Source organism: Podarcis liolepis (assembly GCF_965112155.1).
Source record: "Podarcis liolepis genome assembly, chromosome: 1".
Taxonomy (NCBI): domain Eukaryota; kingdom Metazoa; phylum Chordata; class Lepidosauria; order Squamata; family Lacertidae; genus Podarcis; species Podarcis liolepis.
Genome location: NC_139554.1, coordinates 52,562,470 through 52,590,175, shown reverse-complemented (window position 1 = coordinate 52,590,175; position 27,706 = coordinate 52,562,470). Strand labels below are relative to the sequence as shown.

The window sequence follows — 27,706 nt, the reverse complement described above, 5'->3', positions numbered from 1 at the left end:
CTCACAGTTAAGACCCTCATGTAAAAAAAGGTTTCGTTTAAGGATAAGGAAGACATTCAGTTTGGCCAAATTTGCACTTCCCCAAACAATGTTAAAATTGAAACACAGCTACCCTTTGATGTTCATGCTTTTCAAGTTTTTATGATTCAGCCAAACAATGCATACTAGGGGAAAGTGAGTAAAGCATATATTGGTAAAAAAAATAGCTATAAAACACGTTATACTAGAGGAAATAGCTTGCAAAATGTGTATATTAGGAAAATATGTATATGTCAATATGCATTTTAGGAGAAAACACTGTTGCATTATCATAAGGAATTTTAAAAATAATTCACAGAAGTGATGAGGAAATGTGCGGCACTGACTTTAAGACTCAAAAAGAAAGAAAGATACAAAGAAGCCAAAAGTGACAGATTTCTCTACCCCTAGTTTTGATTCCTCATAGACATTATAGTATATGGCAATGCTTATTACGTGGATCTTCTGCTCCACATGTAAAAGCTCCATGTCCACTGTTGCTGGGAATGTACATCAACGTTGTGCATATGCTCTTTGCAGCTATTTGAACAGCATTGTATTTTATGTTGTATATCTGTTTTTATGATACTTTTATTATATTGATGTTGTGTTTTTGTATAGCACTTAAATATTTTTAAATATTAAGTGGTTTAGAAATACTTTTTTAAAAATAATGAATGAATGAATGAATGAATGAATGAATGAATGAATACAGAGTGAGAAATGTGAATAAGGCACTCCAGAATGTTTAACCTACAATGCTGATTCTCATGTTTCTCTACAGAACCTCACCAGTAGAGGTTACAACCCTAGTATTGTTTATTTGATTTCCTTATCTTCATTTAAGAGGCGAGAGAGAGCTGAGCTCAGCTGAGCGATCCTGATCTTGCCAGAGGTGAAGAAACTGTTTTATTTGCTGCCAGTACACTTCAATAGGAGTCTGCAGTTTTTGGCTAGTCTTGGTTCCTCCCTGCTGCGGGCTGGATGGAGGCAAGCATCTCTGCCCCACAACAAAGGAATCTTGCCAACATTTCCTGCAGGAGGGGAGTAGCCAAGCTTCCACTGCAGATGTGCAGTGGAGTTCAGAACCCCACCACAAAGTAGTAGCTACAGGGGTACCCTCCCCACTGCTGCTCTTTCCTTCAGAAAAGTGGGGAGCATGTACTTTGGCTGCTGCTAAACGGGAATCAATAGCTACAGGATCCTTTGCTCCTTTCTCCTGCAGAAAAGAGAGACAGGGAGCATCCTTTCAACCCTCTGGCTTTCATCCTAGCTTTGGCACTGAGGAGGATGTGAGGATCATCACAAAACTGATGGGGTTATCTCCACTCACCCCTATAGCTTCAAAGAAGAAAGAAAGGATTTTCACTCATGCTTACCATAGGATGGCACCACACTCATAGGGGCAAGTGTAATTGTAAAAATCTCTACTTTTTATTTGCTAATATTTTTTGAGGCTGATGTTTGTTAGAAAAGTAGCATGTAAAGGAGAGGACTTCTCTAGAATCCTGCTGCTTGATGTGCCAGTTTTTTGTGTGTGGTTCCCACCCATAGTCCAGGAAAATCAGTGCCACTTAGTTTCTTTACGTGTGAAAGATTCAGTCTATATCAGTGCTTTGTTCTAAGTCCAAGTACCAGGTTGACAAAGTTTTCAAGTCTTTTTTTTTAAATATACTGTATGGTACGTGTCTCTGTGTGTACACATACACATATAGCCTTACATTGCAGCCACATTCAGTCTCTGTTCAACAGCTGAATTCACATAGATAGCTCATTACCTTTGGTGACTGGCCGCATGGCACAAACAAACTTGTTGTACACTCATTATCATGTAGGATTATTGGGACAGAGCAAGGCTGGCTTGTTACCTGAACACTCTCCATTGACAACTGACTTGCTGTTCAGATGCATCCACCATATGGAACACCCAGATCCACCCTAACAGTATTTCTTCAGTATGAAAGGCTAAGCAGGGTTTTGAATCCAAAGAGAACGGGAGAATTCATCTTGAAGCAGTAGCGAGGAAAGTCAGGGTTTGAAGGCATGTGCAACTGCAAAAAGATCAATGACAACAACTAGGTTGGAAAAAGGGGCCTTAGGAAATGATCTATAGCAGCTGATGTTGATAGGGGAGGAAGAATGTGCCTAACGGGGTGGGGCATGTTTGGGTATGGACAGGAAAGGCAAGCCTGTAGACTGTCTCTTCTCATTTGCTTTTATGGCTGCTGCTTAGAAGAATCACTTAAGCAGCCCAGGAAAATTCATCTGACAACTGATGATGTTTGTGTCTAGACCACAGAAATTGGCTAGGGGTCTGTAAAATGAAAGTGGGGAAATTAGTTCTTGGAACTGGATAAGGCTTGTGTTTGTGATGTGGGGAAAAGAGTTGAGGCATAGTTTAGTTTGGTTATAGCATTGTACTCTTTTGGGACTCCTGATTTTACAATGCAGCTTGCTTTTTTGTAGCAGCAGGATAAAAATGAGATCTGTTTGTTTATTATGATTATTGGGTTAAATTTAATTGTGTAGTTTCTTTCCACTTCACCCCGCTCCAATTTATATAAGACTGGAAGGAAAGAATTAACTCTTTGTTTTCCAATATATGGTTTTGCTCAAGCAGTATTTTTAACTGAATAGGCCTTACCCTACATCTCAGGGTAACCCTGAGAGTCATTGAATTGTTTTAATGATTCATGGGATCATTCATCCCAACCTCTGGTTTAAATGGCAGCCATTGCTGTGGCCAACTCTAAACGTTTTAGTTGGTTCAGATGGATTCTTTCACATATAGTTTGTAATAAACTCAAAGCTGTACTGTGCACACTGGGCCTTTACTTGAGCTGTGCTTGGATCAAAATTCCACACACCCCTTTTTGGAACGATGAACAAAAATATGCCTGGTGGTTTCAAATTGCAGATTATAGGGGCTAAAACAAAACAGTCCTTTTAAAGACAAAGTATTTCAAGCTGTTGCTATGTAATTGAGTTAAGTAATAGCAATTCCAGTTTCTCTGTAGCAAAGTATATGTAAAATATAGTTTGCTTTTGTTTTCAGAGTTTTTGTCAACATTATTTTTTTCTATTTTTCTTGTCCTGATTTCAGTACATAGTTCACAAATCCACATTTTAAAGTTTCAGCTAATGCCACTATCTGCCTCTCCACTTTGTGGAACAAGCATGTATGTGAAAAACAGGCCCTGTGGACCCACCCCTCCCACAAATATTTGACAGATTGTGAATATGAACAGCATATATTGGCTGGTGCTCTCTGCCACACCAGACTCTTGTTTGCTCATGTGGCAAAGGTGTCTGGCAAGCATAGGACAAAAAGCAGAATTCTGAAGGTTGGTTTTCTATACCCGTAAACCACCCATTTAACTTTAGGTTATTAGTCCTGCAAATTCTCAGTTCAGTGGCTCAAGCAACAGGTATTAGCTAAACCCAGTTCTCTTCCTATAGTCAGTATAACTGATGTAGGGAGTGTTCACTGATACCCTGTGCCCAAGGGCCCCCAGAAACCTGAAGCCAGTCCTGGCTGTATGCTTCACTGAGCTGTCTCTATGCTTTAAAGGGGGACTATTCCATTTTATGTCATTTGGGCTAATGCAGCATATTGTTGTCATGTTTTTCTTCTAAGGCCTAACAGTCTGAGAGCCCATGATGTTTATGCCTTGTTGATGTTAAGTGTGGAGCATGTCTGGATAGGAGATTGCCTGGAAGCCCCATGTATCCCATTAACTTTCCTGGGTTTCCCTAAAGAAACTGTTCATTTTCTACTCTTATCTGTCTTCCTGGCTCGAGCATCTCTCTCTCTCTCTCTCTCTCTCTCTCTCTCTCTCTCTCTCTCTCTCTCTCTCTCCAGTTCAGAATTATGACTTGTAGTAAAAGTAGAATCTGTCTAGACTTTGAATTGCTTAGTAAGGAGGTGGTGAAACAGATGCATCAATTGTAAGCTGATGATACAGTAATTTTCTGGCTCATCCAATAACTCTCTAAATGCATTTCAAAGAGGATTCAATTTATTAGCAGCCTTTGTTGCTAGGTATAAACCCCTGGACGTAAATCAAAGCATGGCTGGAAGTAATGAAATGGCACAGTACGGCTAGGCAAATGTCTGAGTAGGGATTGGAAGCTGTCATGTCCTACCCCTAGAAGAGAACCCCATCATTGGAGTCAGTGTTTTGGAAGATTTATCACCTGTGATGTAGTGCCCCCTTATTTAGAAATTGTCAGTTTATGGGACCATTTGTTTATCTTCATCCATGGTGACTTACTTTCTTGATAGAATGTGGAGAGCGTAAAGGAGGCATCTGAATGAATCCCAGCCTGACTTCTAATTTTTGTGCACTGTTTCAAATGCTACAAAATTATTGATTGCAGTGACACACTAGGCAGGAAGCTTGGCCGGTGACTGAATACTCTGATGATTACTTCATCCCCTCCAGTAGTCAGGCTGAGCCAGCTAAACAACAACAACAACAACAAAGTCCCAGAAGTGACTGTGATTCTCAGCCCCCAAGCAGGATCTGCACTGTTCACTGGATGAAGGTGAACTGTGCAGCCTTTTTATGAACATCAGGGAAAGAGCCAGGTGTTGCAATGAAAAAGAAAAGATACATCAAGTCCCTTAAGAAAAGCTACATTGTTGGCTGTGCCACAGATGTGCTGCATGAGTTTTGTGGTTGCTTCCAAATCTCTTTGCCTCTTCTATTAGGTGAAGTCCAGTTCTCAGAGATGGTGCAGCTTTTCTCATCCCCTGTTGGCCATGTTGACAGGCTTGCATTGTACAGAAGTTAAAGGTAAAGGTAAAGGACCCCTGACAGTTAAGTCCAGTTGTGAACGACTCTGGGCTTGCGGTGCTCATCTCGCTTTACTGGCCAAGGGAGCCCATGTTTGTCCGCAGACAGTTTTTCTGGGTCATGTGGCCAGCATGACTAAGCCGCTTCTGGCGAAACCAGAGCAGCGCACAGAAACGCCATTTACCTTCCTGCCAGAGCGGTACCTATTTATCTACTTGCACTTTGACATGCTTTTGAACTGCTAGGTTGGCAGGAGCAGGGACCAAACAATAGGACCTCACCCCGTCGCGGGGATTTGAACCGCCAACCTTCCAATCGGAGGGCCACTGAGGTGGCCAGTCTGAAAACTGGGAGGGGCTCATAGCTTTACAGTACTTGCAAAGCAGGAAGCTCAACTCTGGGAGCATGTGGGGCAGCAGAAGGGTAATGGGAGCAATGTGTAGTGGATCCCATCCTTCAGCCTGCAGTTCATTGTGGATACACCTCCATAAGCCGTAAGCTGTTAGGAGAGGTAACCACAGAGAGGGTAAGGACTCCCGTGCATGCCAGGAGCCTTAATCTGCTTCCCAATATGTAAGAGGGAAAATACAATCATAGAATTGTAAAGTTGGAAGGGGCCCTGAGGACCAACCCCCTGCAATGCAGGAATATGCAGCTGTCCCATACAGGGATCGAACCTGCAACCTTGGCATTATCAGCACCACGCTCTAACCAATTGATATACTAAGTCTTTAGTGGCTGACTAGGTCAGACTTTTCTCTATTGAAGTGAAAAGGCAGTACAGTATTTGGATAAGGAAATCCAAAAATCAAATGCCTGTGTGAAGAGTCAAGTGTGTTTCTGCATACACATGCCTGTAACTAACCCTTCCCTAAAGCTGTGTAATTCCACCCCCACCCCCTTTTGCATTCTGGCTGCTACCTAAAGGAGTGCCCCCCTCAGAGTCATAGGCAAGGACAATTATCTGGGTCTCTCCCAGTAAGCGGAATTGCTACAAAATTGACTTGGTATCATACTGACAGGAGGGTTATTCAGTTAGAACCTTAGCAATGTGTGGGGTAGACAGGAACCAGAGATCATCTGACCCTTTCAGGCATGGTTGACGGCTTTTGAACATCCGTTCCTATCTGCCTTTCCTTACGGGACTAGGGGAATACACTCAGACTTAACTGTAAATGTATTTTCTGACCGAATGATGGAAAACTTAGTCCTCTATTTGTTGTAATATGCTTGCTTACTTAGTCAAGACACTGCTTGACAGAGGTGCTATGATGGAGTGTTCTTTAATCAGCCAGACTTGAACTTTAATTTGCTGAAAGCTGTTTCATGAATTTCTATAGATGATCAAGCTGTTAATAAAGACTTACATGTGGCAAGTGTTTTTGCTCTAAAAGGAGACACCATTTTCTGGAACTTTGCACACGAGGGGTGTGAGACTTCCAGCCATAGCAGCCCCCTGGAGCATTATGTGTGCTTATAAAGGTATTAAGGAATAGAAAGCTTGATAGCTGCCTCAAGCTGAGAAGGAAATGTTGTAAGAGGAGGATTAATCTTAGGGCAATGAATTTTAAAGACTTACTTATTTTATGTGTTGTGGAAAGCTATCAAAATGCTAATGGTCTGCTGCCTTAACCTTCAACAGACACTTTTTATTTCTTAATATGTTCAGTGTTTTGTAAACAACTAATTTAATGGTGGACTGTTGGGAAGATACTGGTTCCCTTGTACACATCATGGCATTAGTCATATTTGGAAGGTTTCTGCTGCTGTTTTCATGAACTACAAAGCCAGTGAAAATGGGTGGGTGGTTTTTTTATGAGTTGAATGTGGTTGCCTACCTGTCACACTGATGCTGCCTTGTCTATTCTCATGTCATGCCATTATTTTGGTTGTAGCTGCTTTGGTGTGTTCCAGGGCACCAGTGTATTGGTTTTGTGAGTTTCCAAGACACCATGACCAAATTTTCCATTGATTTACAATACTTTTACATAAATTCTGCAATACTTTGCATGTGAGGAGGAGGCTGAAGGATTCATTTGGACCAATATGGACACCTAATATTATACACATGTGGAAGGCATAGAACTAATGCATTTTAAAATAACAGTTTTACTTGCTTTGAAAGTAATTTTATTATCATTATCCACTTTTAGGTTGCAATCCACATTCATTTTGCAGAATTGGACCCCCCCACACATCCAAATCAGCTGAGGAGAGGGAGGAGATGTAATGTTCCCCTCCTGACAATATGTTTAATTATTATTATCATTTATTAAACTAATTAAACATCTCTGGCTCCAAATTAATTAGGGATAGGATCCACTGCTGGATTGGCCCAGGACCAACTTTTGGGGGTGGGGGTGGGGGTGGGGTGGAGCATGGATCAGGGCCACAGGTTGCAAGGGGTGGGGCAATACACATCCCTAATAAACACCTGCTCTGAAAGTGCTGCTTCTACAATCTTCAAGGCAGTCTCTTTGTCCTGTTAAAAAGCACCCCCAAACCCAAGAACTAAAATTTCACAGATTAATAGTTTGGACTTTACTGTCTTTAGAGTTGCAGACTTTGGACACTTCTAGACTGTTTCTATTTTTAGATGGGATTCAGTCACATACAGGCAAATTCAGGTTCTATAATTATAGTTTAATGCCTTGTACAACAAACCCACTTCTCCAAAAGTTCAGAGTTTTGGTGATAAGGAAAGGGATGGGAAAGTGTGGCATAACACATGCTTTGATGCAACTAACCCCTCAGCAAACAGATTAGGATGCATGATCAATAAGTAGGTTGTCTAGAAACACCCCTCCTTGCTTAAGTGTGCCCTGGACCTTTGGAGAGACTTAAAATAATTATTTGAAGTGCACAGCTAATGTGGAACTTTCTGATTGACAATTTCATTAACAGTAGGCAACATTTGCACCCCTCTGATCCCTAATAGTAAATAATAAAAAGATCTTTCTGAGAGTTAAAAGTAGCAAAGATAGATATCTAATGACACTAGCAGCTGACTTAAGGATGTTGGTGCTGTGGGTTAAACCACAGAGCCTAGGGCTTGCCGATCAGAAGGTCGGTGGTTCGAATCCCCATGACTGGGTGAGCTCCTGTTGCTCGGTCCCTATTCCTGCCAACCTAGCAGTTCAAAAGCATGAAGCACTGCTCTGATTCGCCAGAAGCAGCTTAGTCATGCTGGCCACATGACCCGGAAGCTGTACGCCGGCTCCCTCGGCCAGTAAAGCGAGATGAACGCCGCATCCCCAGAGTCATTCGCGACTGTACCTAACAGTCAGGGGTCCCTTTACCTTTACCTTTAATCTCCTACATGTTTATTACTTGTACAATTCCATGAACTTTTTGGCAGCTAGCTATTCTGAACCAGGTTCTGTTTGCTATCCTTTCTTAAAAATATTACCATGCACTTGGCTGTTTGGAGATGCTTCATGATGTTGTTGTTGCTTGTTTAGTCGTTTAGTCGTGTCTGGCTCTTCGTGACCCCATGGACCAGAGCACGCCAGGCACTCCTGTCTTCCACTGCCTCCCGCAGTTTGGTCAAACTCATGTTCGTAGCTTCGAAAACATGATACGTTTGTTTAAAAGAGATTTTGGCTACCACGTCATAGCCGTGTGGATAGTTTGAGTTGTTTTATTTTATGTTTTGTATTTGATTGAAAACTTTGTATCTCAATAGTCTAAGTCAATATTTTGGATAGTGTGTTATCCACATGCTTTCTGTTGGCTAATATATGCAATATAATTGACCATTTTGTTTATTTTGTTTCTAGTGAAATGAAATTTATTGTTTCTAGAACAAGAGGTGGGGAAAGAGATTTTGCTATATTGCATTTTGTAGGCAACATTGTGCTTCAGTCATCTTTGAGATATCAACATCAGTCAGATTCTGGTAATAAATATCTGAGACAGACATCCCATTACCCTTCTGTGAAATATTCTGGAACAATGGAGCTGCCTGTACTTACATGTAATCATGACTACTGAGACATATTTTTTCTCTCTGTGGGATGTTCTGTTTCATAGAACTGCAGGCTTGAGGGTTGCAGTCACCATTGGGCCCTCCAGTGAGCATTTTAAAATTTATTTTTACCACTGAACAGTATCTTTATAGCAGCTACTTTAATCTTTTTCTGCTGCTCTAGTCAACCACTCTTTGTTTTCCACTTTTGATCGTTCTACTCTCAGACAAGTTAAAAGAATGCTGTGTCATTTTGCTCTAAAGTTTGTGGCAATCCAGGGTAGGGAGAAAGAGAGATTATACAAAGCTTGGTCTTGGGGATCAAGTGGGTATATTTAAAGCACAACTATGGGAACAAAGGTTCTTGGTTTTCAGATTTGTTGCCACTTACATCCTTGAGGATGAGAGCTGCAAAATGTGTAAAGTTTTGATTTGTTCCATGTCTCTTGGTGAAAAACGTTTGCCCTTAACTTGCTTTGGCATCCCCCATCCCAAATATACCACTATACAGGCAATCTTTCTGTGGGCCACTGGTGGAGGAAGAGGAGTGCAGGGGGAGCGCACCGCCCCCAGCAGTGTGATCCCAGTAGGGTGCCATTGCGGCTGACCCCCCCACCCGCGCTGGGCGCCATGCCCCTGCAGGTGGTGTGCCCCGCCCCCAGAAAGCACACCACGCCCCTGCAGGCAGCGCCTCCGCACCCTGGACGCACGCCAGCCCGCCCCCCAGTGCCGGAGCATGAAGCTCCACCACTGCTCTGGGCTGTTCTTTGCCAGATTTTACCTGGGCAACTTTGTGTTGTTGTTCTTGTTGTTGTTTTAAAAAACATATGAGCTGGATAAACCACCAGCCACAACCAAGGATTTATATGAGATTACAAATAACTCATACAGAAAGGACTGGCTGGCAGTAGCAGGGAATGCAGTTTACACTGAGATTGAAGAAGTGATGACCAGCGAGCAGAGTGTTGGGTTTAGAGGAGAATTTAAATTGCGGGCAAGGCAATGCAATTCATAGCCTTGGGCTTTTTCAGCTTTAGAACTTCATAAAATAAGAATACCATGGGCTTAATTTGCAGGATTGCCACAAAAAACTATGAGGGTGTTGTATGTTCACTGAGCCATAGGAATAGTGTGAATTAAAAATCGTCAGCTTTGTAGAACTAAGAGGTTTTTTCCCCATCACAGAATCACTCTTTGGAGTTGATAATGTCACTGAACTCTCACTTCCAGGTATGAGTTTCCAAGCAAAACCATTATAAGTTAGGCAGGGCTTGCCCATCTCAAATGGTTGGGGGAAAAATCAAATTCAAACTATGGAAGTGTAGTGGGCAGAAGGTTTTTTTTTAAAATATGCATGCATGTTGGCACCCGTCTGTCTCGAAAGACAATGGAGTGCGCCTCCGGGGGTGAAGTCAAACTGCTGGAGAATCACAGTGCCTGCTGTGGCTGCAGAGACCAGTAAATGCTACCTCCTGCATTGCTTTTGCAGCACTTAAGTGACCTCCCCTGGGCAGTGTCTATGGAGGTTCACATGATGAGGAGTGAGGGGGGGGGGCTATCCTGGGATAGTGCAGAAGCTGGTTATTACAGTACAGTTTATCTTTATTCACCAGCTTTCCTGAAAGCATGACTTATATCTTCCATTATTCATTTCTTACAAAAGCAAACTTACCCTCTTGCCTTATGCCCTGCTCGGTCTGCCTCAAAACCTGGGATTGCTGCAGTTTGTTGCCATCTTCTCCTCTCTTTGCATTGCTCTAGCAGCCACAGTCAGGATTTATTTCCCACACATGCCAGAGGTTTAGCATCTAGCATTTATGACATGGATCATGGCATACAGTGGAATATGGGTGCAGTCAAAATCCATATTCGCTTGGCTTTTCCTGAATAATGCAGATTTGATTCAATGGGAATTAGGATTAATAGTGAATTTAAGTTTCTCATAGTTGGCTGGCAATAACCTAATCTTCTTAAGGGTTGCAGGCAGGCAACATTTCTCTGAATGTGTTTAACATTTTCAAAACCGATAAGAAATTGAAATTTGATACTGAGGGACTTTAGCCCCAGAGCCATTGAAAATGCAGCACTTTACACTGCTATCTTTAAGGCAGTCTTTTAATTTCCTTAATATATGACATTCACCTAGGTCCCTATACTAGGTTCCTAGTACACACTTAACAGTAATATTTGTTCACTTTACTTTGTTGGAGTGTAGTGCCTGCGATGACTTTCAGAATCTGAATGGGTTACATTTTTCAACTTGACAAAATGTAATCTTCAGATGCAGACAAATGCAGTGAATTCCTGGATGTTAGTCTTTTTGATTGGTGGTTTCTGTAGCTCCTGGGATTGTTAATGGCCCTTAGTACAGAAAGATGGTTCCGTGTGAATCTGTGCCTGGCATGCACACACAATGAGTGGAACAATTCAGTTCTACTCTTTTAGTTTTTCTAGTTTCTCAGTTTGGTCTTGATTCATTTGGTAATGGCTTGGAGACTGTTCCTAGTCAACAGGATCTGAGGGCTAGTGTGGAAAGCATCCTGGATTAAAGTTATTATTTTAAAAAGTTTACAAAATTTAGCTTCAGAAATACAGTACCGTTCAGGATTTGATACTTTATATGTATCATATGCACAAGACAAGTATTTTTGTGTGCATAATTCTACATGTAACTAGTCAGACTTTTGGAGGAAAAGCTAATAATACACAGGCAGCTTGGACATTAGTGGACACTCGGTGTTTTAATTCCATTCAGAACAGATTACTCCTCCATGAGGAAGGGTAGGAGAGGAACTGGACTACCACAATTATTTTAGCAAATAAATAAATACGCTCCTGGTGTTAATCTGACTCGGTCTCTATACCGCCAGCATCCACTCCTTGTTTAATATGACCAGGAAAGTGCAAATCATGTCCAGTTGATTTGGATTCAAGCAGAGGTGCCCCAAGCAAAGCTTGGTCTGGGAAGAAAAAGCACATTTGGAGCTGTTGATTAAAGCAAAGGAAATCTAATCAAATTGTTTCTTTCTCTTTTTTAATCCTGGTCCACAGAAATTAGTTGTGAGAAAAAATCGAGGGGGAAATAGGAAGATAACTGCAATTCCAGTGGAAGGAAAGGAAGTCATCACCAGCACACAAGGTTTGCCTGTCTTAATTTACAGCAATTGTCTTCAACTGGTCCAGACTTGAGACCCACCTCAGAAACCCAACTTACAACATGGGGCCAATTTTCACATTTTCATCAGGCCTGAAATCCAGTGTACAGAAAATAAATCTGCAGAACATCCATTTCCCTTAGGTAGCAGTTGTTCTTTGTTAGATGCTGTAGTTTTTGGGTGTTTATAAGTGGGCAGATTCTTCTACTCTGAAGCAAAACCAAAAGTATGTCCCTCTTTCATTTTGCGATGCCTTTCCATTTTATGTATTCGTTTCATTAATAACTAAATAAAAACTGGCTAGTTTTCTCTCCAAATTCACATTGAGATACTAAGGTTGTAGTCATGTGAACTTACTTGAGAGTAAGTTTTGTTAAAATGGGGGGCGGGAGAGAAGCCACACCAAGGCTTTCCCCACTCTATGCCCCACCCTTCTTCCCCCCATTGCAACTGCTAAGCCCTTTTTCACACACACACACAAATTCTGAAGCACCCAGCTTCTCTTTTTCTTCAGCCTAGGTTATCACTTTCACTTGTATTCCCACACTGCTTCCTTCCCTCTACTTTTCTGTCAACCCCTTGCCCAAAAGACCTTGCAAGGCTCCCTATGTGAAAAAGAGGCTCCTCTGAACATGTGCAGAGTGTCTTTCCCCACCCCCCACCCCCACTGATCTTCTTGATATTCTCAATTTTCCTTCTCCATGCCCTCCCCTAGGATTCCCCTTCCGGCACACACTCACCATTTGCCTGTTGGGGGTTCTTCTTTCCCCAGTTCCTCCTTTGGTACATGCCCATTAGCCCCCCTCCATGATTGTATGTCCTTGGTACAGCCCACTTTCCCTTTTAGCACTCACCAGGAGTAGTGTACTTGTGATTCTGACATGCTTTTGGGGCTGCAATCTCAACTGAGTAGAAAAATGTTTCAGTGATTAAAGTTCTGAGATCTGGTAACCTAGACATACATTTCCTATTCGGAAATTGATCAGGCATGTTCAGTGCGTATAATTCATAGAAGGATTTTATATTAATTTCACAGGATGGATTAGGATGTGAGCAAGTCAATGCAGTGTAAGTAGTGCACATTTCCCCCCAGAAAGTGTCACCTAATCAATACCAAACAAATTAGAATTCAGCTTCCCTATTGATCCAGTAATAAATTATTATAATGAAAACCTTTCGGGAAAGAAAACATTTTTTTTTTGGACAAGTTTTAGTCTCAAACTACAATACTATGTTGAATGAAGAAAAAGATGGATTGCAAGCAAGATACCTAAAGATTCCACTACTGTTTTCTATTGGAACAATTGGTTAATAACTATGTGACACAGCAGACGCAGCATTTGTTAATTTTTGTTGCTGCTAATAGGCTGTAGGCAAAACGGATACAATATTGTATTGTGGAGCAGAGAATTGTGGAGTATTTTCAAAATAAATTGAGGATAATTCTTGACGTACCTAGACGTTTCCATATTTATTTCTGGTTACCAGAAACTGATAAAATATCTGGCAAATCAATGGTCATTAGCAGAACTTTCAGTTACTGGCTTAGGCTGCAATCCAGCATCTGCCCCTCTCCTCCTTACATCAGGCTGTGCGTGGTTTGGATTGAGCAGGGACACCCCTCCCATTGTGTCTGCCGGCCCAGCTCTCCTGCAGGACATGTACGAAGGCCTGCTGATGGTATCCCTGTCAGTGGAATCTGGTGGAAAGTCGTAACATGGGGCATTCCAACAGAGGGGATGCCACCAGTGGGCCAGCTGGGGATCTGCTGGATTCTGAGCTGATCTCACAGCTAGTGTTGGCCTGGAGATGGCACAGAGATCAAGCCTGATCTGCTTCCCCCCACCTGCGGCTGCCTTGAGCGGCTGTGGATGCATTGAAGGCTCAGTTGCTCTGCAGAGTCTTAGTGGCAGCAGCAGGGAGTTAGGATTGCTTTGCCAAAGGGCTTTTACATTCAACTACTAGATTAGCTAAACTGTGTTTCTTGGAGCAAATTGGAGTCAAGTTGTCAAAAGGTTCAAATTGGCTCCAAAGTGTAGTTCATGAAGCTCAGCATTATGGCTTTTCTCTGGAGTTTCCTCACTCTTTGAACCCTCTTGCAAGCAAACAGATTTTCAGTACTTGGGTTCGTAATGTCTGTTTTTATGTGCCATCGCAAGTAATAAGATAGCCACTTAGTATGCAGTGATGTAGGGGGAATTTTCCCTTAGTGGCTGGAGTCTCAGAGAAGAAGAACAGTTGCAGAGGAGAAAAAGCAGTCTATTGAGTATTCAGGTGGGGTGCAAGGAAGCACAGGCCACGGCCACGGCCACGGCCACGGCCACACACACACACACACACACACACCTGCAAGATGTTCTGCTCAGGGTAGTCAATCACAATACAATTATTATCATAAAGAAACTCCACCACCCAAACTTCCACTTTGTTTCTTACACCTGTGCAATAAACCCATTTACTTCATAATTTCATTGTGCTTAAACAAGCAAATAGTTAGCAAGTGACTACTTATTTTTGGCTACTTCTTTTTCATGGCTGAACATGCTGACTATAACATCTATGGGTTAGAACAATGCTGAATATATGCCTTTTTGTTAGAAAAACAGAAATAACCTAATGATCCGTTTTTGCTCTCCACCCACAATGATTAAATATAAATTTGCATTTGAAGCTTATTACTAATCCTCCTCTTAGAAATGCCTTAATTCATCCAAAGATGCAACAGGTGCCAACTGCAGGACTTTTTCTTTCTTTTTGTAAGGAAAATGCCTTATCACTTCAGACTCTGCCCTCGTGGCAGTGATTCTGCACAAGATGTACCTTCTTATTCATTTTTGTACTGCTTACAAAATTCTCAAATTCACCTCTTGAGGTAAAAACTCCAGTTGGTCTGAACTGAAGAAAAATTGATTTTCTGCTGGCTCCTTGCAACAGTGTGACTCTTAGCAGTAGTAGGAAGGATTTGCCTTGGTAGCTTCAAAAGCGTCACCTAATCTCCTGCCATCTCAGTAGCATGATGAATAAGTAAGACATTATTGCTATTGTGAATATGCTTTTTAAACTGTAATTGCTATTCCACATTTTGTTTTTTGTTGTGACCCATGGCTGAAAGAATAACAAATGACTGGCTGATTGGCCTGTCTGGCTGAGGCTGATGGGAATTGAAGTCCAACATCTTTCCTAGGTTTGGTCTTAAGCCAATCATAGACAATTTTATGATTATGTTCTGTGAACATTAGATTTGGGAGCTAGAAATATGTTTTTCTCATGTTCCTATGTCTTTAGGTTTATTTTCTTACTAATCACACCTGACAAACAAGTGTGTGATTTGAAGCAGAACCTTCAATATAAAAGATGCAGTCAGTGAACCCATGTGCTTAGTTTGTGGAAAACCTTTTTCTCTCTTGATAAAAATCCTTCTGCTTCCCACAGCAATGTAATGACACATTTTGCTTAAGTTGCAATCATAATCCTGTTTGTAGCAGGCCATAGCTGGCACCACAGGAAGTGTTATCATTATCACAGAGTGTGCAGATTTCATTGTTCTTTTACTCAGGGAAAAGGACCAGAGACAGGAGAATGAGAGGAAACTTGTTAACTTCTTAATTGCCTTTTCTGGATATGATTTCAGTGGAGCAGGGTGAAGGGGGAGTATGGTTTTCCTGCAACAAATCAGATATCATACAGTTAATTTTTGTTGAATAATCACATCTTCATAAAGCAGGTGGTTCTTAGTCATTTTTCTAAAACACATATTCCCCTTGGTTCAACAGTCCTTTCCTAAAGTTTGGAACTTCTTATCATCATCACTTTTAATTTGTATACCGCCTTTCTATCTTACAATACTCAAGGTGGTTTAGAAGCTGAAGAAACAAAGAATGTACACCTTATAACAATCTAATGCAATACAAAAATGTGATAATAAAACATAGCTTTAAAATAAACAACCTACATCAAATAAAGTAATATTCAACAATCATTAGAATATTATAGAATAATAATATCAGCATATAAAAGTTAAACAGAATCCACTCTTAACAATTACAATAAATTATTTCTAAACTACAATCAATAAAACAGATGGCAAGCCACAGTGCATAAAATAATACAGTGGTACCTCGGGTTAAGTACTTAATTCATTCTGGAGGTCCGTTCTTAACCTGAAGCACCACTTTAGCTAATGGGGCCTCCCGCTGCTGCTGCGCCGCCGGAGCCCGATTTCTGTTCTCATCCTGAAGCAAAGTTCATAACCTGAGGTAATATTTCTGGGTTAGCGGAGTCTGTAACCTGAAGTGTATGTAACCTGAGGTACCACTGTACAATACAAATTGAGAAGTAGGGGCTAGAGGGTAGGGCAAGGCAGGTGAAAGAAGGCCTTGCCTGATGAAGTCTTTCCCCTCTTATCTATGCCCTCAGCTTCTACCTCTCCTTCCCTGCCCAGTGAGCTGCTGGTGGAAGAACAGCTTGTTCTTTCCAAAGTTCTGAACTGTTTGTAGAGGTTTCTCTCTCTCTGCTTCCACCTTCCTTTGTTGTGCTTGTGTGGCACTGTTGTTGGAGAAGGGTCGCAGCCCATTAGCAGAGGACTTGCTTTGCATGCAGAAGGTCCCGGGTTCCATTCCCAACATCTCCAAGACGGGCTAAGAGTGTCCCCTGTGCAAAACCTTGGGGAGCCACTGCCAATTACCGTAGTGTACATAATTCCGAGTTAGGGTTAGATGGTATAAGGCTGCTTCCTAATGTTTCCACCTCACAGTAAGGCAAACTGTGGCTTGCCATGAATGAGTCATGTGTGCTGGTGCATGTTGCTTAAATTGCACCCACTTCACTCATCCCTGTCCCAAGCTAGCATTATGTGCAACCCAGCACTTAGGGTTTGTTTTGCTCCAAATAGTTGAGAGGAATCCAAGAACAAACCCAAGGATTCCTCTTATACTTTGGAGAGTAATAAACTATAAGCATTGGCTCCCATGTAATGTGAAGCCAGTACCCTTGGTTGTTCTTTGCAGTTGGCCATTGTAGATGACTAAACTTTCACATACAGTGGTACCTCTAGATACGAACGGGATCCGTTCCAGAGCCCCGTTCACATCTAGAAGCAAACGTAACTAGCGACGGCATGTATGCGCACGCGTGCGTTGCTTTTCGCCACTTCTGCGCATGCGTGTGACATCATTTTGAGCATCTGCACATGCACAAGCGGCGCAACCCAGAATGAACGCACTCTGTTACTTCCGGATTGACAGGGAGCGCAACTCGAATGCACTCAACTCGAAGCATATTCAACCCAAGGTATGACTGTATACTGAACACAGTTCGGGGGAAGGAAGATTCTGTATAATTTATGTCTAACTGGTACATAAGTACCAATATTTATACCATAATAAATGTATATGTGATAAAATACCTGACGAAATTTGTATCTAGTTGCTACTTTAATTAAAAAGGACATAACGAGCGTGAGATAAGCATCTCAGTGGTTGCTTTTTACTCCCACCCCCTGGAGGTACTTTAACTGGTAAATGTAGCATGATTGACAATTCTTGCAGACTTCAAAGACCCAACAATCAGGGGCTTCACAGGAATACTACATCTGTTTAAAGTAAAGTTGAAGGAAGGAGCTTTTTCACCCATCAAATTACTTCAGAAAACACCTTGTTTGACAGTGCCTAAGTTATCTTTGCATATAAGCATTTCAATAGCAGGGACAGATTTATATTATGACACTGAGGCAGTGATCTAAGGGTAGAGAAGTGGAATACAGGATGCAGGATTTCTCCCCGCCCCGCATTCCAAATTTATGTTAGACACCAGGCAAAATCCTCCTGTCACTTATTTCTGAGTTGGGAGTTCCTGCAAAGGTTTTAGTTAAATTAGTTGTTTAAGAATTGTGGGTGCTCTAATGTTATTTTATCTCCTGTTAAAGACCTTTTAGACAAAAAAACCTGAAACGTAAATGCTTTCTCCTGTGTACTTCTAGGGCAGTGGTTCCTAAACTTCCCCCATCCCTCTGCAACCACTTGAAAACTGCTGATGGTTTTGGCAGACCACTTAATGATTCCCCCCCCTGCCTTTCGTAGCAGTTGTAATGTGCTGCGCTAGATGCTGTCTGATCTTTAATTGTATTTTTATTGCTGCTTTTATTTCTTACATATTGTATTTTATTGCACGTTGAATTCAAATTCAGATACAACAAAACACAATATAAAAAATTAAAGGAACAATAAAAGTTAATTAAAAATCAATATGAATATTTAAAGCAATGGATGTGCCATTTCCTGTCTTCAATCACAAATCCACAGACCACCTGAATTACAGACTGCAGTTTGGGAACCCATGACCTAGGCTGTTTTTGTTCACTAATGCTGCCTGAATGGCTTTCCTGCACATGCCCACAGAGGGCTTTTATTAGTTATGTGAGAAACTGCTCCTGCAATGACTCAGAAACAAGTGGACAGAGATGAACAGGCCTAAACTAAGTGCAGTTAGTTTATCATTCTATGGAAAGATTAAATTTAAGAAGACCTCAATATCAGTGTTCCTAAGTGAGTACAGTGATACCTCGGGTTAAGTACTTAATTCCGGAGGTCCGTTCTTAACCTGAAACTGTTCTTAACCTGAAGCACCACTTTAGCTAATGGGGCCTCCCGCTGCCGCCGCACCACCAGAGCACGATTTCTGTTCTCATCCTGAAGCAAAGTTCTTAACCTGAAGCACTATTTCTGGGTTAGTGGAGTCTGTAACCTGAAGTGTATGTAACCTGAAGCGTATGTAACCCGAGGTACCACTGTACATGGTTGGCTTGGATATGCAGACGTAAGTTCAGTGCCTAACTCAGAGAACATTGTCTGATTTAGGACAAGCTCCTTCTTCTCAGCTTCACTGCCCTGTTGATAAAATAAAAATACTGCCTTCCTCCTGCACAGGGCTTTATAAAGATAAGTAAGAGAAGGGTTGTAAATACAGAGTAGGTGTCCTGTTCCTCAGACTATGTGAATAATTGTTTCCTTTTGAATTGTTGCATACTTTTTCAACTCTTGAGGACCAAACTTTTTTTGTCACATAGTTTAGTGCTGTGTAGCTGTCATTTTAAAACACTAAATAGCCACTCTGGAGGGAAGTGAGTCATATCAGGACTGAGGCATGTGCTGGGCAATAGATATTGGCCATAATATTGAAATGACGAAAGTGGGAGCGATTGTGGAATGTTGATGTGAAATTTACTGTTTATTATGGGATAAAAGAAAATTATATGAAAATGATGTATAGATGACTCCTAGTAAATTAGCAAAAATGTATAAGTCAGAATCAGATGCCTGTTGGAAGTGTAAGGAGAAAGAGGGTACCTTTTTTCATATGTGTTGGTCTTGCAAGGTACCAAAAGCACACTGCAAAATTATATATAATGAGTTGAAAAAAAATGCTGAAAATAACATTTGTAAAAAAAACACCACCTAGTTCTTTTAGGAATAATAGGTTCAGAGGTACCCAAAGATCAAAGGAAATCATTTATGTATGTTTCCACGGCTGCTCGAAAGTTATATGCCCAGAGATGGAAAGAAGAAACAGTTCCAACTAAGGAAGATTGGCAACAAAAACTGATGGAGTATGCATAAATGGCAAAACTTACTGGAAGATTAGGAAATCAAGAAGAGAGATGTTTTAATATAGAATGGGGAAAATTTATTGACTATCTTAAGAATTATTGTAAACAGTGAGAATAACTTAAATGGGACATAAAGGACGAGTAGTAAATAGTAAATAGATATGAACTGAATATGCAGTGGGGAAATATATAACATAAGTAACTGCAGGAAGGGGGGTTGATGATTGGATGTCTTAACTGGATGTGTAGATTTAGATTTGTGATTCAACTGTAAAATATGAAAATGAAAAATAAAATCTGAAATAGGACTGGGGCATGTGGGGAGGTGACGAGAAGCTTGGATCCTTTCTGCCTGTCTCAGTTCTGATCAGAATTGGACACACCCCACACAAACACAGCTTGCTATTTGCAGTGGTAGGAAAAGATTCAATTGAAGGTTTCTTCCTACTGTGAAAAGCAAGTGTGGAAGGGGTGGGTTGAAGACTGATGCCAATTGGAACCAAGCTCTGAGCCAAGCATTGAACCTTTGTCCTCCTCAAGTCTATGGTCCCAATACAGCTCAGTTGCTGCAGCCAGCTGTTTGTTTGAGCGATGCAGTGACAAATGCCAGGTCTAGTTTTGCTCTCAGTATTTCTGAAAGGCATCCCTTTTCTTGTTTCCTTCCCCTGCCCTGGAAACCCCTGATAATTGTAGTTCTGTGAGGAGGGGGGCGCTCGGGATCTCTGAGACTGCAGCACCCTCATCAAACTACAGTCCCTAAAAAAAATAAATAATTGTATTTAAGAACAGGTGTGAGGGGAGTGTTATCTGTCTTGTCAGTGTTACAGTTATGCAGGCAAGTTATACAGCTTGAAACCCACCAAACTTTGCAACCAGCTTGGTTCAGGGGTTGAAAGCACTTTCTGCAATCGTGATTTGCAGTGGAATAAGCTTGTAAATAAATAAGAGGGAGCACCCTGGCTCCTGCTCTTGCTAAGCTGTTTAGGCTTCATCTGAATAAATGTTTACTCTAGCCATATAAGTCTGGTGCTAATGAACCTAAATTCAAAATGCAAGGGATTCTGCTGAACGACTAATCCAAAGGGGCTCTAGAATCCTTCCTCTCAATAAATAAATAAAGCCCCATATATTAAAAAGTTTCTGGCCAAATAAATAACTGCTGTTTGTTCAAACAAGTGAAGCAGAATAGTAATAGCAGGCTTTTTTTGTTTTTAAAAAAGTTGTGCTTGCTTTGTTAATGTATTTTAATAGGATTCTTCAATAAGATATGATGTAAAGCTCATGATAATTATTAATTCACTAGACAGTCAGACTGCTGCAAGAATAAAATGCACCTCTGTCTTCTGGCCTTCCTGATTGGCAAGGGCTAGATGTTACATTTGCTTTTAATGTTTCTTTTGCACTTGTCATAGTCAAAGGTTGCTGTTGTAGTTAGACCTGATTTTAGGGATGCAAGTTATTTGTATTTATGAAAAGCTGGAGCTTCTGCTTCTACTTAAACTAACGGGCACATAGCCAGACACCTTTGGATCTGTAGAATATTTTTCTTTTATTAACTCTGACCCATGGTACACCAAAAGTTAAACGGGCATAGCAATCAAAGATCCTTCCTATGATGTCAACAAAGGCATTGTTTCCCAGAAATACAAATAAGGGTAACATCAGCCAGGAAAATGGATATGCGAGACACCTAGAAATCAAAGCCATCAGAGCCCTATAACTTCCAAAGTCCTCCTTTTTGTTGTTGTTTAATCATTTAGCCGTGTCCGACTCTTCGTGACCCCATGGACCAGAGCACGCCAGGCACTCCTGCCTTCCACTGCCTCCCACAGTTTGGTCAAACTCATGTTAGTAGCTTCGAGAACACTGCCCAACCATCTCATCCTCTGCCGTCCCCTTCTCCTTGTGCCCTCCATCTATCCCAACATCAGGGTCTTTTCCAGGGAGTCTTCTCTTCTCATGCGGTGGCCATAGTACTGGAGCCTCAGCTTCAGGATCTGTCCTTCCAGTGAGCACTCAGGGCTGATTTCCTTAAGAATGGATACGTTTGATCTTCTTGCAGTCCATGGGACTCTCAAGAGTCTCCTCCAGCACCATAATTCAGAAGCATCAATTCTGAGGCCTTTCTTCGGGTTTCCTTTCCATGAGAGGTCTGGATGGTGTCAACATGAGAGCAGGCCTTTCCCCCCGGTTGTTCCCCATTTGTGGAATGCTCTCTCCAAGGAGGCTCATCTTTCACATATCTTTAGGCACCGGGTGAAAACATTCCTCTATAACCAGGCCTTTGCCTGATTAAACAATCTATGACATTTTAAATGTATTTGTGGGAGGAGATTGTTAGGTTTTGTTTTGTTTCTTTACTTGTTTTGCTATTATTTGTGTGTTTTCTCTTTTCACTTTCAGAGGTCATCAATTTTTTATATTTTTATGCTGTAAAGTGCCCAGTGATCATCGGATGAAGTGCAGCATATAAATTTAAATAATAATAATAAATTGATACTAGGGTGATGAATTTTCCACACTGCACTCTTTCTGCAGTAGTCCATTGAAATATTTAAACATTTCCAGCTGTTGCTGTTATAATGCACTTTCCACCTCCTATATCAGAAGTCAGTTGTCTTACGGCTGCATTTATAAAAAGGTATTTTTGGCAGTTGTTAGTCCTTAATGTTCTTCCATATTTTAATTATAAATGTGTGTATATTAAAATAACATTATTATATATCAATCTGAAAGTGTAGCACTCACTCTTTCTCTCATCCAAATTTTGTATCAAAGGTCTGGCTCTCTCCTTTATTAACAATAGCTATTTAAAAATGAAGTCTTTCTAACTGCATTTTTGCTTCTGCTGTTGTAGCGATTCCAAACTCTTCCCAAGGTGACTGCCTCTCTTTCCTGTGGTGCAGACTAGGTATTAATGTGGTTTGCTAAATAACTACAGGTTGAGTTATTAAAGCCATTTTTATTTTATAGTATAAAATCAGCTATTTTTTTCATAGCCATTAATTTCATTTTAATAATTAACTGGCTTGCAAATTACGTAAACCTTTCCTTAAAGTGCCCAGCAGTCCTTTCTTTGTATGGAGCTTTACACAAATTATCTATTAATTTTCCATTTAACCTTTCTACTACTGAGGGGATAGTACTAGAGTCTATTGTCTGTGTATTCAGAAGTAAATCTCAATGAGTCCAATGGAGATAACTCTCAACTAAGTAAGTCCATGATTGAAATATAAATAAATCTCATCCGTTCCTCAAACCTACAGCAGAAGCATAGTTACCTGGACTAGGGCTTCTAAATTTCACCAGTTCCTACATATCTGCTCTTGAATATATTTTTTTTGGGGGGGAGGGGTCAGCAAAATAGAGTTTTGCTGACCCCTCCCCCCCCAAAAAAAAATATATTCAAGAGCAGATATGTAGGAACTGGTGAAATTTAGAAGCCCTAGTCCAGGTGACACACTTAAGAAAGCAAGTGTTAGGATTTTCATTTTTCCCAAATTCTGTCTTATTTCACTTGGCTTTTGATTTGAGAGCGTTCTAGAGAATGAGTAGAAAACAATCAGCTACTGTATTGACCTGAATATAAGCCTCACTTTCCCCCCAAATTCCAGTCATGAAAAGTTAAAGTGCAGCTTATATTCACGACCTTATAGTATGCAGCCAGGAGCGCGGGGAAGTAGTGCCTGCCCCACATATACCCCCCGTCCTCTCCCCCAAGGCCAGGAAGGGGAAGACTGAGGAAGGAAAAAGGCTATCGGCCATGCAGCGCAGCTCTCTCGCCCCCCCCCCCTCAGTATGCAGCCAGGAGCAGCAAGGAATGGAGTGGCTTAAATGTTGAATGGTCACTTTAAAATGTGAAGGTTCATTATTGCTTCACAAGTTGTGTATGTCTTTAAGGGCCAAGGCAAATAACGAGACCCAGTCTTACAACTGTGAAACATAGCAGGTGCTGCTGAGTTGTGTTAATCAAGCTGTGTCAGCAATTGGGTATAGTATATAAGGAGCAGCACCTAGCTCTCCCATTACCCTGGGGGATGGGTTGGTGGTTGGGTCTGGTTTGTTGTTGATGTATTTAGTGTATATGGAGTTTTTGTTTTTGTTATTAAAACCTTGTTTAAGTAATTTTTGAGTCCCTTTTTAATGCATGGTCTCCCCAGCAAGCTCTCTGCAGCGCTGCTAAACTGCAAATAGCCAACATTATATTGGGGTATTTTTTCTTTCTCTCTCCCCCCCCCCCCAATTTTAAAGGTGCAGCTTATATTTGGGCCAATATAGTATACCACGTGAACTATTTGAATCAGATGTTTGACTGTTCATCCATACTATATATTTTTTTTTAAGTTTTTGCAGAAGTAGAAAAAGTTTCTACTCTAGCTTTCTTCCTTGCATGCTAGTTTTGTATACAGCATCAATTTTTAAATGGGCAGGCATTTGAGAGGGCTGTCTCCACTGGTAATCTGAAGTGATCCAGTCATCATCTGAGGCTGCTGTTCATGTGTTGCAGCTCTCAGAAAGGTTACAGTGTTGCTGATAGTTCATCTGCCAGAGGAGTCAGGACCTCCAAATCCTTATGCACCTGACTTCTAACATTGAAAAGTCATGTCCAAAACACTTGAAATATAAAGTTAGAAGGGTTTGGTTAGGGTACTCTGGTTTAAAAGTTATGGAAGCATAGAATTCACCCGTTATTTTGGGGGGGGGTTTGATTTAAATCATGATATCTTACAGGTACAGCATTCCATGGGGTTTTCTTTCTTTCTGGCTTCTCTTAAAAAAATGAAAATATATGTCTTCACACACTCTTAGTAAAATAAACGCATGTGCAGGGCTTCACAAATGATCCAGTGCAGGAAAAATATGGAATATGAAGCTGTCCATATCTTTGATTTCTTCCTATACAGTTATAAGAAATAGGTTCTGATTCATGTAACCTTTTAACATTCAGAACCAGAGTAGGAATACACATGGGCAGTCAGTTTGCCACTTTCTTTGAAGCTGCATGGAAATTTCTCAGTGGCACAGCTCTAACAGCACAATTGTGCGAAAACTGAGCAGAGGCTTAGTAGTCTGCAAGTGGCTGGAGATACTTTCATTGCTTCTGCCAGCTTTTGTACAAAGATTTACCAGACTCTATTAGTGAGTGAACAGAAGGGTTATCAGAGACTTCTCAGGTCTAAAATGCCACTAGGGAGTCCCTCCATGTATTTGAGGAGAAATGTGACATTAGTGAGACATTCGTCTGTCAGGAATGATCTGAGTGTGTGTCTCTCTGTTTCTCCTGGCTCCAGAAACTTTCCTGCCCCCCACCCTCTTGGGCACAGCAGTGAGAGATTTAGAGATCATCAAATGCTTTTTCTCCATCTTGCTGTGAACCATTCTGTTTAGTGAAGAGGATGAATGACCAAGTTGCAGTGGCAGCAGAAGCCATCAGTCCTGCTAAATAATAATTCGCAGAGGCGCTGTGTCTAAGATTTATTTGCAAGGTCTGCTTCTTATCCAGAAGGAAAATGCAACAGTTGTAAAGCCTGCAAATGAAAGAATGAGAGGAAGGGGGAAATGTGCATTTAAGAGGCCTGGTCGTTTCATCCAGGGAGACAAAGGGGGGTGGTAGAAGAAAGGAAAAGTGGGAGAGACAAGATGAGCCCAGGTTTATAGAAGAGGCTCCTAGCTAGGTTTAAGCAAATAGTGTGGGAAGGCATGTGTCATTGGAATGTGATTGAACTGATTGTAGTATCCTAAAACCTGCTGCCACCTTAGGTGGGTGGAACCCCTCCAATCAGACTGCTACTTGTGCGCTCTATGTGGGGCTACCTTTGAAGGTGACCCAGAAACTACAACTAATCCAGAGTGCGGCAGCTAGACTAGTGATTGGGGGTGGCTGTCGAGACCGCATAACACCGGTCTTGAAAGACCTACATTGGCTCTCAGTACATTTCTGAGCACAATTCAAAGTGTTGGTGTTGACCTTTAAAGCCCTAAACGGCCTCGGCCCAGTATACCTGAAGGAGCGTCTCCAGCCCCACTGTGGTCCTGCCCCGAGGGCCTTCTGGCGGTTCCCTCACTGCGAGAAGCAAAGCTACAGGGAACCAGGCAGAGGGCCTGCTCAGTAGTGGCGCCCGCCCTGTGGAATGCCCTCCCATCAGATGTCAAAGAGATAAACAACTACCTGACATTTAGAAGACATCTGAAGGCAGCCCTGTTCAGGGAAGTTTTTAATGTGTGACATTTTAATGTATTTTTAATCCTTGTTGGAAGCCACCCAGATGGGCGGGGTACAAATTGTTGTTGTTGTTGTTGTTGTTGTTGTTGTTGTTATATTCAGTGATGCAGCCATTGCTCCCCCTGCTCTGCAGGTTGTGTATGTGGTTTTGGCAGTGGTGTGGCTGTAGGAGCTGAGCTTCCCCTTGGCTCTTGACTATTGGCAGCAGGTGGGCAAAACAACACCTGCACACAACAGGATCAGTGGTGTTTTGGTGGATAGTTAACTGCCTTCACCTGTTGCTGACAAAGCCATTCTCTGTTACTTGCACCCTCCCCCTGATTATCAGCTTACCCAGTGGAGACTGCGTAGCTGGGTGCTCCCTGCTTAGAGCTCCAAAAATACAGGGCATATCATTTTGAGGATTTAAGATGGCAGCTCCCTGTCCCTCTCAATTTGAGTCGGTTGGAGGTGGTGGGTAGGCAGGTGAGTGTTCAATTACATTTTGAAATCTGGCATCTACTTCAAGTGGCTCAGTGTGGCCAGACCTGGAACAGGTTTATGAGTGTTTACCATTTGGGGGCGTTTACCAAGCTGTTTCATGACATGCAACATTGCATACAGTAATGGCAAATTATAGTTGGAGAACAATGGCATCAGGTTATTGACAAGTAGGTAGCCCTGTCCACCTGTTATAATAGCCCATGAGAAGTGGGATCCTGCTGGCTGGCTCCTGTTCCCCCATCCCTGTATTCATGCGTAACCCCCTTTTCAAGAAGGTCTAGGCATTGTGAGGGTGAGAAAAGTATACAAGGCCATATTCTTTATTCTGGACTTCCTGTACCCAAATACTCTACCCACCACACCATCTTAATTTCCTCCCCAAGAACACTTTTTCACAATCACTTTTATGTCACTGAAATAGCTAGCATAAACTTGCAGCTAACGGTTGAAACCATTTCTAGTTTTTCAAGCTTTTTAGTACAGCTTTTCACTGACAATGGAAATTAGAAATTGGAAACAAGGTCAATGGTCTTGCATATTTATTTGTTTCTTTCATACAAATTCAGCTGTGTATGAAAAGCATTGGCTCCTTTTGCAGAAGTAACAGATTCACCAGCAATTTTTCATTCACAGTTTATTGTTCAATCCATAGGCCATGCCAAATCGCTGGCTGTTTGGGAAACCAAATGAGGAAGAATGCACACAGCTCTTTTGACATGTACAGATACAAATATAATTCAGCCTGTGGGTAGAAAAGTTCAGAAGTGAAAAACAAACTGTATAAGATCTCCTTTCCATTCTGAAAGCCAAATATGCCCAGAGGAGTTATCTTTAATACAAACAGAGAAAATAACTTAGATTTGGACATTGGGACCATTGAATATACAAACTGCTGGCCAATTCTTATAATTTCTGCTTCTGCTTACAAACTCATTTCTTTTCTCTTAAATTCAAGTACTAGGAGAATGTATGTTAGCTGGAAAGCTATAAAGCTCCGTTCACACCATTTCATGTGACACTAAGCAGATCCTATTGTGACACTTCAGTAAGCTTCAACTTGAAATTCCTCTGATCTAACTACTCACTGAGTTGCCTGAGTAATGATTACTTATCTCTGGGAGACTCGGTACACCCTGGATATTTAAAGATTATTTGTTGTTCCGAGATGTAGGAATTTGGAACCATGGGGATTAAATTTATTTGAAGTCAGTGGCGTGTGGTTGCCTCTTAAGCTCTGGCTTTGCCTGCTGTTCCTAACCCCGCATCATCTGAAATGTTTCATTTTTCTGTATCTCTTTCAAGGTGTTTGGTTGTATTGCAGAGTATAGTAGCTAATTATTAGCCAATTGCTTGGTGGGCTTGGGGAGATCCTATCAGGCTTGTATGGGATCAAAAGCACCAGTATCCTGGAGCCATTTGAGCTTTCAGAGTAGAGGACAGTAAGGACAACTAGAAATT

At 41.4% G+C, this 27,706-nt stretch overlaps 1 protein-coding gene across 3 annotated transcripts in view; it reads left to right on the top strand.

Annotated features, from left to right (window-relative positions):
- TSPAN18 (tetraspanin 18) overlaps positions 1-27,706 on the top strand; it is a 176,980-nt gene that overhangs the window by 21,459 nt on the left and 127,815 nt on the right. The window contains exon 2 of one of the 3 annotated variants that reach the window (XM_083465664.1): positions 11,836-11,923. The exons of 1 other annotated variant lie outside the window; for it this stretch is intronic. The gene's annotated coding sequence lies outside the window, so the exon portion shown is untranslated. Of the gene's footprint in view, positions 1-11,835; positions 12,083-27,706 lie in introns of all 3 variants that reach the window. One more of the 3 variants, XM_083465665.1, reaches the window with a different exon arrangement.